The sequence below is a fragment of the Dipodomys ordii genome, unplaced genomic scaffold (genome assembly GCF_000151885.1).
Source record: "Dipodomys ordii isolate 6190 unplaced genomic scaffold, Dord_2.0 Scaffold27, whole genome shotgun sequence".
NCBI classification, from domain to species: domain Eukaryota; kingdom Metazoa; phylum Chordata; class Mammalia; order Rodentia; family Heteromyidae; genus Dipodomys; species Dipodomys ordii.
In genome coordinates, this window is record NW_012267243.1 from 12,189,301 (window position 1) to 12,209,311 (window position 20,011).

A 20,011-nucleotide genomic window follows, 5' to 3' on the forward strand; every position below is an offset into this window, starting at 1 on the left:
ACTTCCACCTTCCCGAGTTTAAACCAGGCTGTTCGACTCTAGTTGAAAGCAGACAGAAAGTATACTGTTCAGAGATAACCACTGCAGCTGTTAAAATGACGGCATGCCCAGGTATTGATCATGTGCTCTGATTACCTTCGCTGTATCATGAGACGTATCGGCACCTATATATGTTAATGACTATGCCACCAGAAAAGCCACTAGGCTGCTCTAAGTTGAGGTGGAAAAGACCAGAAGGGCTGGGCCTTCCAGAGGCTGGAATTTATTGCTGCTGGCTTTAGAGCTCCTCTCCCTATGGGAAATAAGTTCTCACCAGGTTATTGTTTATGGTTTCAACTTTTCAGTTTAGCTTACATTCAGATTTCTTCATTTGGTGTTTGGGCTTAGGGGAAGCAAAGGAATGCTAATGTTTGTTGAGGCTGTAATTTAATACTGTAATTTGATTTTAGGAAAAGAATGCATTATGAAAACCAAAGACGTGTTGTTTTTAGACTTACACCTTGGAACTATAAATTGGCCTCTCTATAATACAGATACTTTGAAGTAATTTGAAAGGGTGTCAGAGAAATGAGCCATCATTTCAGCTTTGTTTTGGGAGAAAAAAGGAAGTCATTAAAATTGGATTTCTTAAAAGAGATTAAATGAAATCTCTAATGTCTAAGAGAGCCTAAGAGAGAATGTGGCAATGCAATTGGTTATCTTCTCTGTGTGTGTAAGCCACTTGATACTGGGTGTGGGCAGGCGTGTGTGTGTGTGTGTGTGTGTGTGTGTGTAAACGCGGGTGCATGCACTGTCGTCGGGTGGAGAGCATTTTCATAGAGTCCTCATTGCCATTTTAGTGCTGAAATTGTTTTTCAACTGGATTTTAGGAAAAGGAATGCTATTTGTCAAAAGGTGACCACTATGAAAGATTTTGCATCAATACATCAGGCCGGAAAACAGAGAATTAAAAATTTAAGAAATAGATTGGGCAGAGCACAAAATGCTCTGTTAGTGAATCGTTTCTCCAGAAGGCAGGCCATGTATTAGTTAGGTCATCTTGTAGAGTGTTTGAGGAGAAGCAAATCTCCCAAGCAATTGTGTTGGAATATCAGTATCTTAGAGACCATTTAGCAATTCCTGATGTGGACAGAGACAGTTCATTTTGTTCCCTTCCAGAGATTATGACCTTGATACATGAAGCAACATATAGTGAAGGTAACGAATATGTTTACACAGAAGAAAATCAGCATCTCTTGGATAACTGAAGAAATAACAATTTCTTTTTAAAAAGATAAGTTTTTTATTGTGAAACTACTGTATAGAGGGGTTACAATCACATGAGCAAGGTAATGAGTACATTTCTTATCAAGCATTGTTGTCTTCTCCTTTGTTTTTCCCCTACCATCCCTTCCCTCCCATCTCCACAACTACATCTCCCCCCCCCAATTGTAAAGTTCATTTTTCAACATAGTGTCTTATACATCTCATTGTTGCAATGGGTCAACTGTATCCCTATTTAAACAATTTGTTTTTTTTTCCTTCCACTTCCCAAATTATACCAACATCAAATACAGTGAAAACAGGGGTTATACTGTGGGGGAAGGACATACAAAGAAACAAAAAAAAATCACATGGTACCTTATAAATACGTTAGAAATAATAGCAAGAAATAAAAAAACCACTTGGGTCCTTATTTTGGGGCTCATTTCACTTAACATCATCTTATCTGACCTTTTCTGCTTGTCTCAGATATATACTAGTTATTGCAAAGAAGGGAAACCATGGGACCAATGTTTCTTTGCGCCTGGATTACTTCACTTAATATAATTTTTAAAAAAACAAACCTTTTCAAAGTTTGTCCAAAAGAAGAACCTATAGGTTCTTGGCTAGCAGAAGACAATTCAGAATGGTTGTTGCATACTTGGACTGTTGCTTTCTCCAGAAACAAATTTCAAACTGGTCCGAAGAGGGTAGATGATAAACATTTGCAAAGTATGAAGAAATCAGAAGTTGACTCTTAACATGAAGCATTATGGGAAAGCCTTTGATATTTGCCATACACTATTCTACTTAATTGTACAATGTAAAAATAAATCTCATTGCATGTTGTGAATTCTAGCCTTTTCAACAGAGCCTTTTATTTAGAATCCAGTGTTAAAGAAGTACCCTAACCACTATATATACACAGATCTGTGAACTGTGAACTCCATTCTGGAGTCTTGGCTTGGCACTGATGGCTGACATCTGCATTCTAGCTACTTGGGAGGCTGAGAAATGGGAGATTTGTGGTTCAAGGCCAGCGTAGGCCATTGTATATGCATATTATAGTGTGATGATCTTTCTCTAGAAAGATTATTTCTGGAAACATGTTTCCACATCTGGAAACAGAGTAGCAGTGAACATTCATGTCTGTGTTTTTGTATGGGGCTTATGCTTTCATTTCTCTTGAGCAAACACTTAAAGAATAGAAAATCTGGACCCTATATTATTTGGCTAGTATTTTTATTGAGGCAAAATTCATCTGCTATACAGTTCTGTTTTTAAAAATGTTTTTGGGCCAGGCGCTGGTAGCTCACACCTAAAATCCTAGCTACTTAGAGGGTGGTATCTCAGGATCACAGGCTGGTCAGGAAAGACGTTGAGACTTTTTTTTTTTATTAATAACTTTTAAAATTAACAGTTGTGAATAGGACACTTTAAGATACTGTTTGCTACATAGTGAAATAAACATCTGTTGTAAATTCAGAAACCCAAACATTTACAGTAAAATGTGCTTATACATAAATATGACCAAATTCATTTAAAGTACCTAATTAGATAGACCTAAATACATACAATTACCATGTAAAAACAAGACCATGAGTTGATGTAAAAAATGACAAAGTCACTAAATCACCAAAACTAGAAAAGAAATAATGAAATGGAAACTAAGAAAAGACAATTAGTAAAACATAAGAAATCTAACAAAGCAGCTTTAAACACAGGACAAACTAATCTTTCCATTTGTCTGGGTGGCGTGGTCAAGTCATCTCTGAGTCCCTCCAATTCAGCACCAACAAAAAGCCAGAAGGGAGCTGTCTCAAGTGGCAGACACTAACTTTGAGTAAAAAGAAGCTTAGGACAACACCTAGGCCCCAAATTCAAGCCCTAAGATTGGTTAACACATACACAGAAGTGTTTTCAGAATCATCATCACTAAGTACAGAATATTCTTATAACTTCTCATCCAGAAAACCCCAGCCTCTGGAAGTTACTAATCTACTTTTTCTACCTCCATGGAGTTGCCTGTTCTAGGCAGTTTATATAAGTAGAACTGTGTAGTCTGGCCTCTTTCATTTAGCACAATGTCTTCAATGTTTATCATGAGTTCCTGCATGTGATTCATTCCTTTACAGTTGAGAAATGTTGCATCATAAGTGCATACTGTATTTTACTTATCCATTCATCCATTGATGGACATTTAGATTATTTGTACTTTTTAGCTATTGTAGAGAATGCTGCCTTACTTGTAGCCTGATTTCTCTCTTAATTTCATGCTGTTTAATGCATTGGAAGTTTAAAGAGAAAGAATGCAAAATGAATCAGAAGAAAACCATTTTGATTGTATGTATATTAGACAAAGTAGATATCCAAGTATTGCTAGTGAAAAAGACAAGTCACAGTTCACTAATAAAATAGTCTTAAGTGTGTATGCACATAAAAATACAAATCAAGAATAAAATAAAACAAACATTGAGAGAAGAGAATCAATAAATGCACAATTAATTAAAGATTATCTAATCTTATCTATATATAAAGATTATCTTATATCTTATTATTTATCTTATATTTATATCTTTATATCTTATATTTTAATTTTATTTTATTTATATTTATTTTATATCTTATATTTATATATTTATCTTATATTTATATCTTATATTTATATTTATAGCTTATATTTATATAAAGATAATCTTATATTTATATCTTATATTTATATAAAGATATAGAAAATTCAAATGAAATTGTTAACTAGTTTGACCTAAATATATCTATTTGTATCTATTATAACTACATTGTAACATGCAAAATATGTATTATAATTACAAAATATATCCTGTTTATAGTGGAAATAAAAGATGTACCAAAATAGATCATGAAGTCTGATATTTCAAAGGACAAAAATAATATTTATCTCACTAAATAAAATTAACTTGGAAATTCACATAAAAATATACCAAGTACATCCTTAAATAATGAAAAACTTGACAAAGTACTGACTGCTTTATAAAATTTAATTAATTTTTTTAAAATCCAAGGAAAATAAGAAGCTCTTTTGAGTGTAATTACAATGAAAACAAACTATCTCAACATTTATGACACACAATTAGTACATTTTTCATAAAATTACATGGAAAACATTTACTAAGCAAGATTTATTAAATTTTATAACTTAAAATTAATACTTCCTTCTCTAGATGCTATAAAAGAAGAGTGATTTAAATCCAAAATAAATAAGGAAATAAGGAAAACATGAGAGTGTGTAAGTCAGTAATATAGAAATCATACAAAGAGAATAGTTCATTGTCTGAAAACGGAATAAAATAAAGAATATTTCACTTGGGGGAGGCTAGCTGGCAGAGCTCCGAATTGGCCTGTAGGAAATCCTGAATTTGATCTTTAGCACCATAAAAAATGTTCTAATAAAATGGATAATATCTTAGAGAGACTAATCAAGGAGAAATTTCTAATCCAGAAGAAAAAGAATATTTAAAAGTATTAAAAATACAAGTAATAAGAGAGAGTTCATTACACATCCTAAAGGCATTAAATAATAAGAAAAAATTAACAGTTATACCATTCATTGGAACAACACAACTATCCAAATTTAACACAAGGACTAGGAAATATCCATATCTATATCCAATATCTATTATAGAACTGAGTTCAAAATTTAAAAGAAAAACCTCAGAAAAATAAAATTCTCACCTGACATGGCTTGACTGGTGAGTTCTAGAGATCATTTAAGAAAGACTGGATGCTAATCTTACATATTCTTGAGATGAGGAAATATAGCCCATTGTTTTATGAGAATGACATATCCTGGATATCAAAGCCCAATCCCCCAAATACAACAGCCTGATACTTCTTATAAATATGAACAATAAACTAATACTTAAAAGTCTAGTCCAACAATATATAAAAAGACTAAAATATACTTCATTTCCAGTGTAAGATGGTATGAGTGGAACTGAATTTACCTGACTACCTTAAAATAACTAAAACACAAAGAAAATATATGAATCAACAGAGTTTGGACTTTTAACAAATGGTAGTACAAAACAGTGATTTTTTTTAATTGTGAAAATACCATACAGAGGGGTTACAATTACATGGACAAGGTAATGAGTACTTTTCTTATCAAGCATTGTTGCCTCCTCCTTTGTTTCCCCTTCCCATCCCTTCCCATCTCCCCCCCTCCACCCTGCGCCAAAGTTGTAAAGTTCATTTTCAACATAACATCTTGTACATCTCATTGGTGCAATGGGCCCATCCATATCCCTATTCAAACAATTTCAAAAAAATTGTTCCCAGTTATTAACTGGGGAAAGTTTCCCGGCTGTACCTCAGGAAGGGAAACTTTAGATTGTGAACCCCATAGTCATCATGAGTTAAAGAGAAAAATCTGGGAACTTGCAGAGGCTTAAAGGTTCTAGAATTCACAGGACCAAAGTAGCAGAGAGAATTGCACGCACAGGGAAGGGCCTTAGAGACCTGTAACGGATTTTTCTCTAGTTTTCACAGGCACCCCAATCAGTGTGTACCCAAGGAAACTACCCAAGGAAAGAAAAACTCTGAGGTTTTCCACAGGGCTGCGGATTCTCATGTTTCCTGCAGCCTGAATGTAGAGCATCAGGGAACATACAATACTGTAGCTCAGTTAGGCCCGTTCTGCTATTATGCTCATCCTGCTTACCAAGGCTTAAAATCAAGGTTAAAAAGTAGCAATGTTATCCCAGAATAGAGCTCAAAAACCCAGTGAAATTAAAAAAAATCCAAGTTACAAGAACATAAATATAGTATCTAGCAGCTAATAACCCTCAAGCTCAAAAACAGATACATTTTAGAAGTAGTAGGAAAGTTCTTAAAAGAGCTATTATCAGACCATTGATGGGGAAGGTGGGACAAGATGGTGCATTTAATTCTATGTATGTGAAGCATCAGGGTAGCCAAGGAGCATCTATAATCTGAAATGAGAACCAGAACATAGAAATCACAAAGGTCATGGAAGGACATGGGGAAAGAGAAAGACAAACAGAGGAAAGTAGGAAACAGGCTGAAGTTCCAAGGACAGCTCTCTGGGTCTGGGACTGTATTGGAGAAGAAAGTTGTGAAGTCACTGCCTGGATGGCGGGCATCGTTGAAAGAAAGCTTACTGTGTGAGGCTGCTGCGTCAGAGCAGAAGACCACGAAGAAGGTCACCGAGGGAGAGGGTCTGAGGTGGGCCCACTGAGAAGTGTAAGGCCTGGGGAGCTCGGGCCGTGGGCTGAGTGTCCACCGTCTCAAGTGAGGAGCCAGCACTGCCATGGAGAATGAGTGCAGATGAAAGGCTCAGCCTCTGCTGCCCAGCCACTGTACTGCACTGAGACTGACTGTTCAGTGAAGGGCCTCAGGACTACATAATTCCCTCTCTTTCTCTTCCCCAGGCGTGGTTCAGTGCTGAGTGGGCTACAAAAGGGCTGAGACTGGGCAGGTAGAGTGCCTATTTCCAACTCCATTCTCTTCCAGGCCGGAGCTCAGTGTTCTTCTCACTCTCTGATAAATTGGTCCCTTTACCTTCTAGTTCCAAGAAAACCAAACTAACTTCATTGCTGTAGTCAAGAAAACAGAGCAACTTATTTGCTAGAGAAAAAAAAAAAGGAAATAGGGATGTAATGAGCCTAATTACGTGGATTACTGGATTTCCACATTATCATGGAGAATATAAATGTAATTATATTGATAAATTTAAATGTAATTACATTCAAGAGGAAAGAGGCTTTAAAATGCAGATGCTTGTGTGTGTGTGTGTGTGTGTGTGTGTGTGTGTGTAAGTGGACTAAATAGATCAGGATTTTTTAAGTTTAAGTATTCTCTTCTACTTGTATTGACAACCAACTTCATTGTAGAAAAGAGAATGGATGAAATCTGGTAGTAACATTTGTGTCAAAATAAATCAAGGTGAAATTGTGGTTTAATTTTTTTCTATTTTTTCTATTGTTTTATTTATTTATTTATTGTGAAAATACTGTACAGAGGGGTTACAATTACATGGGCAAGATAGTGAGTACATTTCTTATCAAGCATTGTAGCCTCCTCCTTTGTTTACCTTTCCCATCCCTTCCCAGCCTCCCCCCACCCCCTCACCCAATCCTCTGTCCCCCCACCCAATCCTCCCCACCCCCAAAGTTGTAAAGTTAGTTTTCGACCGTGACAACTTGTACTTCTCATTGTTGCAACGGGTCCACTTGTATCCTTATTTAAACGACTTGTTTTTCCCCTTCCCCTCCACAAATTATACCCACATCAAATACAGTGAAATCAGGGGTTATACTGTGGGGGAGGGACATACAAAGCAACAAAGAAATAATCTTATAAATGCGTTAGAAACAAATGCATGAAAGAAAAAAACATTTAAATACATATCTTAGGGTTCATTTTCCTAACTTCACCTTATCTGACCTTTTCTGCTTGACTCATACATATACTAGATATTGCAAATAAGGGAAACCATGGGACCTATGTTTCTTTGGGTCTGGCTTACTTCACTTAATATAATTTTTTCCGAGTCTTTCCATTTCCTAACAAATGGGGCAATGTCATTCTTTCTGATGGAGGCATAGAATTCCATTGTGTATATATACCACATTTTCTTGATTCATTCATCTACTGAGGGGCATCTGAGTTGGTTCTATATCTTAGCTATGGTAAATAATGCTGCAATAAACATAGTTGTGCTGGTAGCTTTAGTGTGGTCTTGTTTGTAAACATTTGGGTAAATGCCCAAAAGTGGGATTGCGGGTCATAGGGGAGTTCTATGTGGAGTCTTTTGAAGAACCTCCATACTACTTTCCAAAGGGGTGAAAAAATTTACACTCTTACCAACAATGCAGTAAGGTTCCCTTCTGTCCACATCCCCTCCAGCATCTGTTGTTGTTAGAGTTCTTGATTTTTGCCGTTCTAACTGGAGTGAGGTGATATCTCAATGTTTTTTTGATTTGCATTTCTTTTATGGCTAGGGAGGTTGAGCATCCTTCTTTCCTCTTCAGAGAAGTTTCTCTTTAAGTCTTTAGCCCACTCTATTGTTGTGTTAGAGGTGATATACAGCGAGGTTACCTTTACATATGTCAGGTAATGAGCACATTTCCTTCCACGCAGCGTCATCTGCTCCCTCGCTCTCTCCCATTCCCTCCCTCCCGTCTCCACGCACGAGTCGCACAGTTCGCTTTCATCCATGTCCAGTGCGCTCCACCACGGCACTTGTTCACCCTTTTTTCTCAGCTTCTGTGTCCTCCCTCTTCCCCTCCCACAGATGAGCACGTGAATACACTATATATAAGGTAAAGAGTACAGAGCCATCAGAAAAAGAAAGAAACAAATTAAGAAAAAAGTCCTTTTTTTCCTTATCTTTGGAGTTCGTTTCAGTGCGTGTATTATTTTATATACATATGAAGGGGTTCTTGGGTATTCAGCTTTATGATTCTCTCCTAAGACTATCCTCTTTTGGTTTCATTGTATGTGAGTCTCTAGAATCCTGTGTAATTTGTCATATCCGACTGCGATTTAGCTCTAACTTCTACATATCAGGGAGAACATGTGCCATTTGTCTCCCTGAACTTGACTTATGTCACTTAACATGATTTGTTTTAGTTCTATCCATTTCTCTGTGAATGACATTATTTTATTCTTTCTAATGGCTGTGTAAAGTTCCATTGTTATGGGTACCACAGTTTTTGGATCCAGTCAACTACTGTGGGGCATCTGGGCTGTTTCCACATCTTGGCTACTGTGAATAGTGCAGCAGTGAACATGGGTGTGCAGGTGTCTTTATCATCTCCTGGCATGTGATGCTGAGAGTAGATGCCCAGGAGTGGTATGGCTGGATCACAGGGAAGGTCTGTGTTTTTTGAGGAACCTCCAGACTGCTTTCCACAGCGGTTGTACTAGTTTCCATTCCCGCCAGCTGTGTAGTAGGTTTCCTTTTTCCCCGCAACCCCACCCGCATCTGTTGTTGGAATTCACGATGTTGGCAAGTCTAATTGGGTAAGATGGCATCTCAGGGTTGTTTTGATTTGCATTTCCTGAATGGCTAGGTAGGATGAGCATTTCCTCATGTATTTCTTTGCCATTCTGTCCTCTTCTTAGCTCCCTTGTCTATTTAGTAATTGGTATATTAATTTTGGGAGGGGTTGGTTTCTTGAGCACCTTGTGTATATTGGATGTTAGGCCTTTGTCTAATCTATTGATGGTAACTATCTTTTCTCAGTTTGTTGGCTGTCTTTTTAGTTTAGTAACTATGTTCTTAGCTATACAGAAACTCTTCATTTTAATGTATTCCCACTTGTCATGTCTCTCTCCTACTGTGGGCCTGCATTCAGCAAATTCCTGCCTCTACCTATATATTCTAATCTCTCTCCTACTCTGTCTTGTAGTAGTTTCAGAGTTTCAGGTTTGATGTTGAGGTCTTTGATCCACTTTGAGTTGATGTTAGTGCATGGCGACAAGCAGAGATCCACTTTTAGTTTTCTGCGTGTGGCTGCCCAGTTCCCTGCCCCCCCGCCCATGTTTTGACTCCTTTGTTGAATCGCAGATGACTATAAGTATGTGTATTTGTTTCTGGGTCTTCTAACCTGTTCCATTGATCTTCAGGGCTAATTTTGTGCCAATACCAAGTTGTTTTTGTTATGGCTCTGTAGTAGAGTTTGAAATCTAGTATTGTGATACTTCCTGTATTGCTTTATTCTCAATCTGGAATCTTTTGAATCAGCTGAAAATAGGTGTATTTTAGTGAGAGGAGGCACAAGTGCATTTGTGCTTCTATCCTTTACAATTTCATTCTAAGCCTCAATCCTCAGAGTGAATGTCAGAAGGGGATTATGATACTTACATACTGGATAATTCTGAATGTGTATGTTATAAGAGAATTCACAGTTGGTTAAATCATACACACACACACATTCTATGCTCGCTTTCAGTTATTGCAATTAATGGAAGATTCAAATATATGACATTTATGTTTCCACTTTTCAGCAACAATGGGAATACATTTATAAACTTGTCAAAGGTTCTTTATTTAAGGCCTGATATAGCATCAAATCCAACATATTTGCTATGCTGGACCAATTTTCAAATTGGTAGTATTGCTAAATATACATGTCCTCTTACGTATAGACACTTAATGGAATTGTGGATTTTATTGTGGATTTAGTAATTGGTTTGTATATATCAAGTTCATGCAAATGACTGAGGAAGGAAAAATGGATAAGATACATTCTAGCTTCCAAGTGTTCCATAAATCCTGGGAGCTACACTGTGTATTTCTATTTGGACTGGCTCATCAAAGTTATGCTAAGTGTTACAGTACTGGGGCTTGAACTCAGGGCATTTTGCTCATCACTAGTGTTCTACAGTTTGAGCCCCAGCTTCTCTTCTGGTTTTTTTGCTGCTTAATTGGTATAAGAGTTTCATAGACTGGGCTGGGAAGGTGGCTCAGTGGTAGAGTGCTTGCCTTGCATGCATGAGCCCCTGGGTTCGATTCCTCAGCACCACATAAGCAGAAAAAGCTGGAAGTGGCACTATGGCTCAAGTGGTAGAGTGCTAGCCTTGAGCTGAAGAGCCAAGGGACAGCACCCAGGCCCAGAGTTCAGGCCCCCACAACTGGCAAAAAAAAAAAAAGTTTCATAGACTATCCTCTCCAGACTGACTTTGAACTGCCATCCTTAGATCTCAGCCTCCTGAGTAGTTAGGATTATAGGCATAACTCTGTAGTGCCTGGCTTAATAAAATGCTCTTATAAATGTTGACATGCAGAAGCAAGAAATGCTATTTATGCCACAGTAAACCAATTTTCATGAGATCTGTAATGTGACTAGTTTTTTAGTGGTCAATTGAATCCTGTACTGAAAAATGCATTGAGTAAACCAATTGTGATTAATGTATTTGCTTTGCTAATACTTTTCTCCTTTCCTGCTTTGTGTTTTACTGTCTCCAAAACAATAATAGGGCATATACAAGATATCTGAGACTCCTCCTTGCCTGCTTCATGTTTCTATACAATATGGAAAATGATGATACTTCTCTTGTGAGGCATTTGTGAATACCAAGAAAAAAATAATGGCAAATAAAATGTTTAGTAAAGTACCTTGTTTAATTAAAGTTTATTTTAAGATGTTATTATTGTTGCTCTTTACTTGTAACATTTGTTTAGATCTTTGTTTAAGACCTAAGATCTTAGATCTTTCTCTACTACTTAGTCTGTGTTAAATAAACTCAATTCATTTAACATGAATGTTGACTCAAAGATACCATGAGAATTTGTGAACACAGACCTTGAAAATGGACATTTTCTTAAATCTGGACCAAAAAAAAATCATTATTTTAATCCTTGAGGTCTGAATTTGCCGATTAATTTTATTAGCTTGGAAAAACATTAGAATTATTTGGTATTCCCTATCAACAGAATAAGGCAATTGTTAATCAATGGAGAGAGGACAGACACCAAGTACATTGCCAGCTGTGTGTGCACAGACAGCGCTCATGAGAGCTGCTGAGGGTCGGGGATGGCCTCCCATGTCCTTCATGGGTCTTCAGCTGGCAGCCGGTCCTACATAATCTTTGCTGGCAAGTCGTAATGTAAGCTGGTATTCTACTTGTTTTATTTCCCGCTTCTCGACACAAGTCTAGTTTCCTTTCGGTTCAGCATTTTGGCATTTATAATCAGCACATTACATTGCATCTCCTTGCCTTTCCTGATCTTGGCAGAATCAAGATCATAAATGATCACAGTTGGACTATTGTGTATTTGTCTATCTGATCATTATCTCAGTCAACAGGCATTTAGCCCCAATGGTCCATAGATGATATTAGCCTCTTGTGTATATGCCAGGATGACTGATGATTCAGTCATTTATTTGCCCAGGATGCCTGAGTGCATTCACAAGCTCTAAGGGCTCATTTGGAAGGGAAAGCATGTGCCAAACTTCCCAGTGGCTCCTGGCATCCAGTGCTTGTCTAAATCTTCAGGAAGGAAAAAAATATTCTGAACAAAAGAATAAAACATTTTTCTTTCCATGGAAGAAAAATTTTTACTTTCTCTCCTGCTATTTATTGTTTATGTCTCCCATCCTCAAAGGCAAATAAACTCCAGAGAAGTAGTAGTGACTGTCTATTTCATTCATTGTTATTTTTCACATATTTAGGACTTCTAATTGTCAGACCTTCATAAACACTGGCTGAATGGGTGAATGACTGAATTCATCAGTAAATTTCTGAGCATGGATTAGGTATTAATGTTCTACGACCTGGGCATATCAACTAGTTCAAAAAATAGTTGCTTGTTCTGGAAAAGCATACATCGTTGGGGAGGAAAAGAACAGTGAGTAAAAAATAGAGATAAAAATTACAGATTGTGATTATCGGCGGTGGAGGTTTAAAGGAAAAAGATTGATTAGACAAAGTGGGCAAAGCCAGTCAGAGGAGCTCTAAATGATGAGAATAAATCAGTGAAATGGGAAGCAGAGGAAGACACTGCAGATGGAACACAGGGTTTGGCAAAGAATATTTCTAGCCTGTTCTAGCATATTACTCCTCTAGCATGTACCTTTTACCTTTATATTAGTAGTTAGATGCACCTGTACGTCAATAAAAGAAAAGCATATAGGCAATGATCTGTGATTCTTTCCTCTTTAAAGTAATCTCAGAAGTACCTCATTACAATCACTACAAATATTTTATTAGGGAGAACTCTGTCATGTGACCCTCCAGTGTGCAAGATATGCTGGAAAATAATTTTTGTAGCTAGATCTATTTATACTTCTGAAACAATCATGGTTATATTCATAAATATAAGGGAAGGATGATCTATGTAGGTAAACTAGCCATCTCTGGCACAGTCCCAAATTTATTTCATTAGCCCAGATGTCCCCTTTGATCATGTGACTTAAATATCAAACAAGTGTAAACTCTCCATGTTTGTAGACTATAAACATTTGAAACTGAGTACACATACACACACACACACGAACTTAAACACAATAGTGATTGCCACATAAACTCTGTCCCTCAGTAATAGTTAATTTTATATAATCTTGACGGGGCAATGGGTTACCCAGAAGTTTAATTAAACATTATTCTGGATATGTCTAAAGCTGTTTTTATATGAGGTTAACATATGAATTGGCAGATTACATATATTTTATATATACATCTATATCCCCCCCTAATATGGGTGAGAGGCATCAAAAAAGCTACAGAAAGCCTTGAGGAAATGATAACAGCTGAGTATGGGACCTGAATACTGCCTGACTTTATGAATAGAGACATTAGTCTTCTCTTGACTTCAAAATGGAACTTACACCATGGTTTCTCCATCTTGCCAATGATAGAGCTTGAGCTTTATAGTTCCCAAAGCCATATGAATCAATTCCTCATGATAAGTAGTTATGTTTCTCAGGAGAATCCTGACTACTATGTCTTCCTCCAATTATCCTCTTTCCAGTAACCAATACTGCCTCTTTTTCCCCCTGCTCCAGGTCCAGGGGCTTGAACTCTAGGCCTGGGCACTGTCCCTGAGTTGCCGAAGGCTAGTGCTCTACCACTTGAGCCATAGTTCCACTTCCAGCCCTTTCTGAGTAGTTTATTGGCGATAAGAGTCTCACAGATTTTCCTGTCCAGGCTGGCTTTGAGCCATAATCTTCAGATCTCAGCCTTCTAAGTAGCTAAGATTACAGGTGTGAGCCACCAGCACCTGGTATAATAGCCCCTGGTGATCACTAATTGGCCCCAGCATTCACAAATGTAAATACTTATAGGTATCTATAGAAACCTAAAAACCATTCAACTGCCACATATCCTGTTCTATGCAGGGAATTGTCACCACATGAATTACTGCTTTATTCTACTACATTCCAAACCAACCCTTCCTGTCCATCTCCAATTTCACCACCTTAATCAAGTCATTGTCTCAAAGAGATTACTGAAATGTTTTCTAACTCCTCCATTTCTAGCCTTAGTCCATTTCACCATAATTTTCATGTGCATTTTAGCATTATCTTTAAAAGCTATTCTTCAGCTAATATTCTCTGCAGCTCAAAATCCTTTAATGTATTTAAACTCTTATTACTGATTTATCTTACCGTGTTCTGCAAAGAAGTTCTTCTAAACCTCTCCAATCTCATTTTGCTCTCCTTGCTCACTGAATTTCAGCCATATCAGTCTTCTTTCCATTCTTTCCATATCCCAAATCTTGAGTGTTTTCATAAGTAAGATTTTATTGATTATGTCATGAATCAAAATACTTAAATTTAAATTTATAAACAATTCTTAACACACACACCAAAAATCCAAAAACTTTGGAATGCATCTACCTGCAAATGTCTTATTTCCTAAGATATTTCAACCTTTAATTCATTTAGGCACTGTCAGGCTTCAGTTCATTGTGGATAATTCCAGTTGCTAACTAAAACAGGGATCCTTAGCATTTATAATCTATCATTAAAGGTGTTTTTGGCTGCAAATGAGGGAAAGGTAGATTTTTAAATGGTAACATTAAAATAATTTTATTGTTATTATTAAGGTATTGTACAGAGGGGTTACCATTTCATAAGTCAGATAATGAGTACATTTGTTTTTTTGGACAATGACACTCCTGTTTTTGCTTTACCCATTTCCCCATCCTATCCCTGCCCATAAGTGACATAGGTCATTTTCCACATGGTACATACTGAGTACTATTTGTTCACCCTTCTGCCCTCCTTTCTTACATCCTCTTTTTAACCTTCCTAAAAATGCCAAAACAAACCCAAATACCACTACCAGCAACAACAGCACAGCAATAATGACAAAACCCCCATGTTTCCATTTCTTGAAATTCATTTCATTCAATAGTATTTTAAATGTTCCGAGAAGTTACAAGTTTGTGTTCCTCCCCTAAGGATATCTTCCTTTAGTGTGGCTGTTTGTGTCTGAATGCCTAAAATTCTGTGTAGATGATCATATCCAGTTATGTTTTAGATCTAGTTTTCACATATGAGAGAAAATATGCAGTTTGTCTCTCTGAGATTTGCTTATCTCACTTAGCATGATTTGTTCTAGGTCCATCCATTTCCCTGAAAAATGACATAGCTCCCTTCTAATGGGTGAATAAAATGTCATTGTGTGTATATGCCACATTTTATTGATCTATTCATCTGTTGGAAGGCATTGTGAATTCACTATTGTGAGTAGTGCAGCAATGAACACGGGTATCCAGGTGTCCTCACCATATGCTGACTTGTAATGATCTGAGTAGATGTCCAAGAGTGGTATGGCTTGGTCACAGGGAAGTTCTGTGTTTAGTGTTCTGAGGAACCTCCAAACTGCTTTCCAGAGTGGTTGTACTAGTTTGCACTCCCATCAACAGTGCTTCAGGGTTCCTTTTCCTTCACATCTCTGCCAGCTTTTGTTGTGCAATTCCTTGATGTTGGCCAATCTAATTGGGATGAGATGGGATTTCAAAGTTGTTTTGATTTGCATTTCCTTTATCATCAGGGATCTTGAACATTTCCTCAGGTATCTATTGGCCATTCTTATTTTTCTGAGAAGTCTCTCTTAAGCTCCTTTGCCCATTTATTTATTGGTTTATTAGTTTTGAGAGGTGTTAATATTTGGAGCTCCTTGTGTATGTATGTTGGATAGTAGACCTTTGTCAGAAGGATTGCTGGTAAAGATATTCTCATGGTCTATTGGCTAGCTAGCTTTTTGTCTTATTGATACTACATATAGGTATTTTCGTCCCTAAAAAATTCATTGATTTCTGCTCTAAACTTTACTATTTCTCTCCATTTAGAAGGTTTGGGTTTGTTTTTTCTAGAAGCTTTACTGAGTGAGGATGCAGGGGCAGGCTTTGGGGACTGGAGGAGCTGTGACCCCAAGGGGCTGGTGTGTGGGGTGCTGGTATGCAGAGGGGTGGTGCCAAGGATTTACTTATTATTATTATTTTTTGGGTCCGGTCGTGGGGCCTGAACTCTGGGCCTGGGTGCTGTCCCTCCTCTTCAGCTCAAGGCTAGCGCTCTACCACTTGAGCCACAGCGCCACTTCCGGCTTTTTTCTTTTTGCTTATGTGGTGCTGAGAAATCAAACCCAGGGCCTCATGCATGCAAGTCAAGCGCTCTACCACTGAGCCACCTTCCCAGCCCATTGCCAAGGATTTATTGGGTCCCACTTGGTTGCGCACCTTTCCTGGTGATATTATGCAAATGGAGGATGGTTGTGAGCAAGCTTCTGGAGTCCATGTAGGCACCTGTGGTAGCTTCCAGCAGAAGGGAAAGCAGAGAGTATATTTGGTGGGGGGAGGGAAGGGGTTTCCAGCTGGACACACCCCCCTCCCTGGTGTTGGAGGAGGTCCCCTCGAATCCTCTAGCAACCTCGTAGAGACACTTGGTCTCTGAGAATTAAAGCATAACACTTATAAAAAATCTCATATAACTGAAGTTCAGGGAAAGCAGAGACTCCATGGTGAATTGTTCCAGAGCTCTGTTATGGCGCTGTGGGCCTGTTTCACTCAGTTGTTTGTCTTGGCTTCAATCTCGTTGGCTTCTGTTCATTTCCAGTGGGAGAGGAAGCACCTTTCTGCTAAACATTGAGTATAAGCACTTATCTTTATTCTGATGGAGACAATTTAAGGCACAATCTCATCCCTGAATGAGTCATTTGCCTAGGAGGAATCGGCTGATGGATTGTCTCCATCCTGGGTTTTGAATTAGGGGAAGAGATGAACCCTTACTAATTACAAGTCGAACAAAAATGGGTTCAATATTCAAATTATAGTGTTGCTATCTAATGAGGGAAGCGCCTATGATGGATATTGAAAACTTAACCAAATACTATAATCTATCCTTTTACTCAACATCTAAATTTAGCTTCTCAGATAAACACATGAGTTTAAGATGGTAACACTAGCATGAAACATATCCATTCCTTGCTGAAAATAGGACCGCTCAAAATCTCTACTATGATGATTCTACATCTAGGTCTGTGTTTGGGTTGCGGATCCTTTCATCTTATCTAATTATACCAGCAGTATAGCACTATTGTCTACTTTAAATATATTTAAAATAAAATAGTAGAGAAAGAGCAAGATAATCACAGTGGATATTCTGTTTGGAAAGGGGCAGTAGCGTATATGGTTCACTATGCATGTAGCAGAAAATATAGCCTATTAGCTGGAAATAAAAACGGTTTTCTGACACAGCACCATAGGAACTTATTTTATCTTAATTTAAAAATGATCTTTAAATGGTTGTACACAGAAGGTGACATTTAACAAAGTAGTTTATGAATACAATGCATCTTGATCAGTGTCAGTCCTTCAACATTCTCACCCCTTTGGCCCTGTGGTGACTTCTTACGCTACATTGAAGCAGCATCCCGTTCTGCTCTCTGGAATGAAGTCACCTGTCAAATCTTTTCTGTTGTCCCAGATGTTGGGACAGTGAGATCGCTCACACCTATGCTTTGATGCTTTTACATGTGATCAGTATGGGGTAAGAGGCCCGTCTGAGACTTCTCTGTTTTAACAACTGTGTGTGTGTCTCTGGGAATACCCAGATAATTTACATTGGTACTCATTAGGATTAAATTTGTGATTTTTTAAATTGATTATTTAAATTTTGGCAAGGTTTAAGTCCAGATGTATTTATAATTCTTATTGCACAACAGCCATGCCAGGAGACATTCCCTTGAGCTTTTAGTTTGGGACTTTGGTCTGTTAGGCAACAAGACTCTACTTCCTAGAATCCCATGTATTGACTTCTCTCTATGTTTGACCTGTCCCCAGAAGAGATTTGAAGCAAAACCTTTGGGCTGGTGAGCATCATTACTTCGTTTCCTTTTTAAGGCAGAGAATGCTTAGTGGGAGCTGAGTCTCAAGTTCTCTATGTGCCTCAATCCATCCTTCCAAACCACCTACCTCCCAACCTTATTTCCGCATTAATTTTGTTAAAGCAATATTATGGTTTGAATGGAGAGGCTCAATAGTGGGAGCTTGGATACTAGCTGGTGATTAGAGGTGATTTAAGGAAGTGATTAGATCCGAAGGCTCTGACCTAATCAACAGATTAATCTCTTCATGGATTCCTAATATACTGGCATTATTGGTAGGTGGTGAAATGTAGTTGAAGGAAGTAGGTGACTGAGGGCATGCCTTGGAAAGATATGCCTTACTCCATGTTCTTCCATTGTCTTCGATCTACCATGGGATGAGCTACTTTTCTCTATACCTGCTTCCCACCATGACTAGAAACAGCAAAGCAGACCGACCACAGGCCTCAGCCAGCTGAACTGTGAACCAAAATAACCCTTTTCTCCTCTAAAATTACTTCTCACGTACTTGTCACAGTGGCGAAAAACTGATTAACAGGTAAGGAATTCAATTTTGTAGCCTAGAAAATTCTATAATTTTGGATTACAGAAACTATGTTCTTTCCTTCTGTGTTCCCAGTGGGCCATATCAGCTTAGTTCTTTCTCATATAAGACTTCATTCATGGTCTGAAGAAATGTTAACACTCTAAACAAGTTTCTTAACAAGTCCCTAATTGCGGTAGCCTTGGTAGGCACATTGACTGAGTTTCAACATAGAGGAAGCCAGTGTTTAACTGACACCTTCCATTTGGTATAATAAAACTGCCAATTTACCAGAATGAAATGGTAAAGAAAATAGTAAGGTCTTTTTCTCCCCCATGTTCTTCATCTTCTAATTAAATCAGTCTGTTTTTTTTCTGCTATTCTTGCCTGATATAAAAATTTATAGTAATTAAAATTCACTCGACTGAAAATAAAAAAAAATGATGTGGGCACATACAGTAGTTCAGTCAGGGTTCAGTATATGTCACAGCATGTAAACTCCATGCTAATCAGGACAGAGTATCTTTCTGGTCACAGTAAGCCTCGGGTGCATGTGGTAGCCAAGATAGTCCAGTCACAGATAATCCCATGTCATTATGATCCTAAAGCTGTCAGTGCCATCTTGTGAAGTCAGAGAAAAAAGCCAACTTAGTAGAAGATGAGACAATAGCTGGAGAAAAACCAAGTTGTGATGGCACCATTGGTTCTTTGAATCTAATCCTGTGTGGGGTATTATCTTTTCTCTTTAAGCTTGTTTAAATTGGCATTTCTGTCCAATTTAGCATTTTAGGCTTCTGGGCTGATTAGCAATTAAAATTTGAAAGTCATTCAAACTCACCTAAATAATTTTAGAGGTGAAAATGACATTTATTTTTGTTGAATCTAATTTTACTCATGATATGAACCCACATACCAATTTTGATAGCCTTTGTTCTAGCTATTTCCAGTCTAGTGTTGTTTGGAAATGCAAAATACATTGGTTGGTGCCAAATATTAATCTTTCTAGAAATTCCTATTGTAAGCTTAGTTTTGTAATCCTAATGAAATTTTTTTCCATGAATTTCTGAACTGGAAAGATTTGTTTGTGTCAGTAGTAGGCCTCATAGTAACCTTATCTTCACACCAAATATGTGCAGTGGAAAAATGTATGTTTGATCAGAAAAAAGTATAAGTTTTGTAACTTTTGTTTTGAGAAAAAGATTAGATTTAAATAGTTGAAGAGTATAGAGTGCACAAATATTCTTGCTTTGTTTTCTTTTTAAAATTAGCATGTATACTGGTTGCTGGTGCCTCAATCCTGCCTTCCTTCCTGCATTCCTTCCTGCCTTCCTTTCTGGCTTCCTTCCTGCCTTACTTCATGCCTTCCTTTATGTCTTCCTTCCTGCCTGCCTCCCTGCTGCTGGCCTT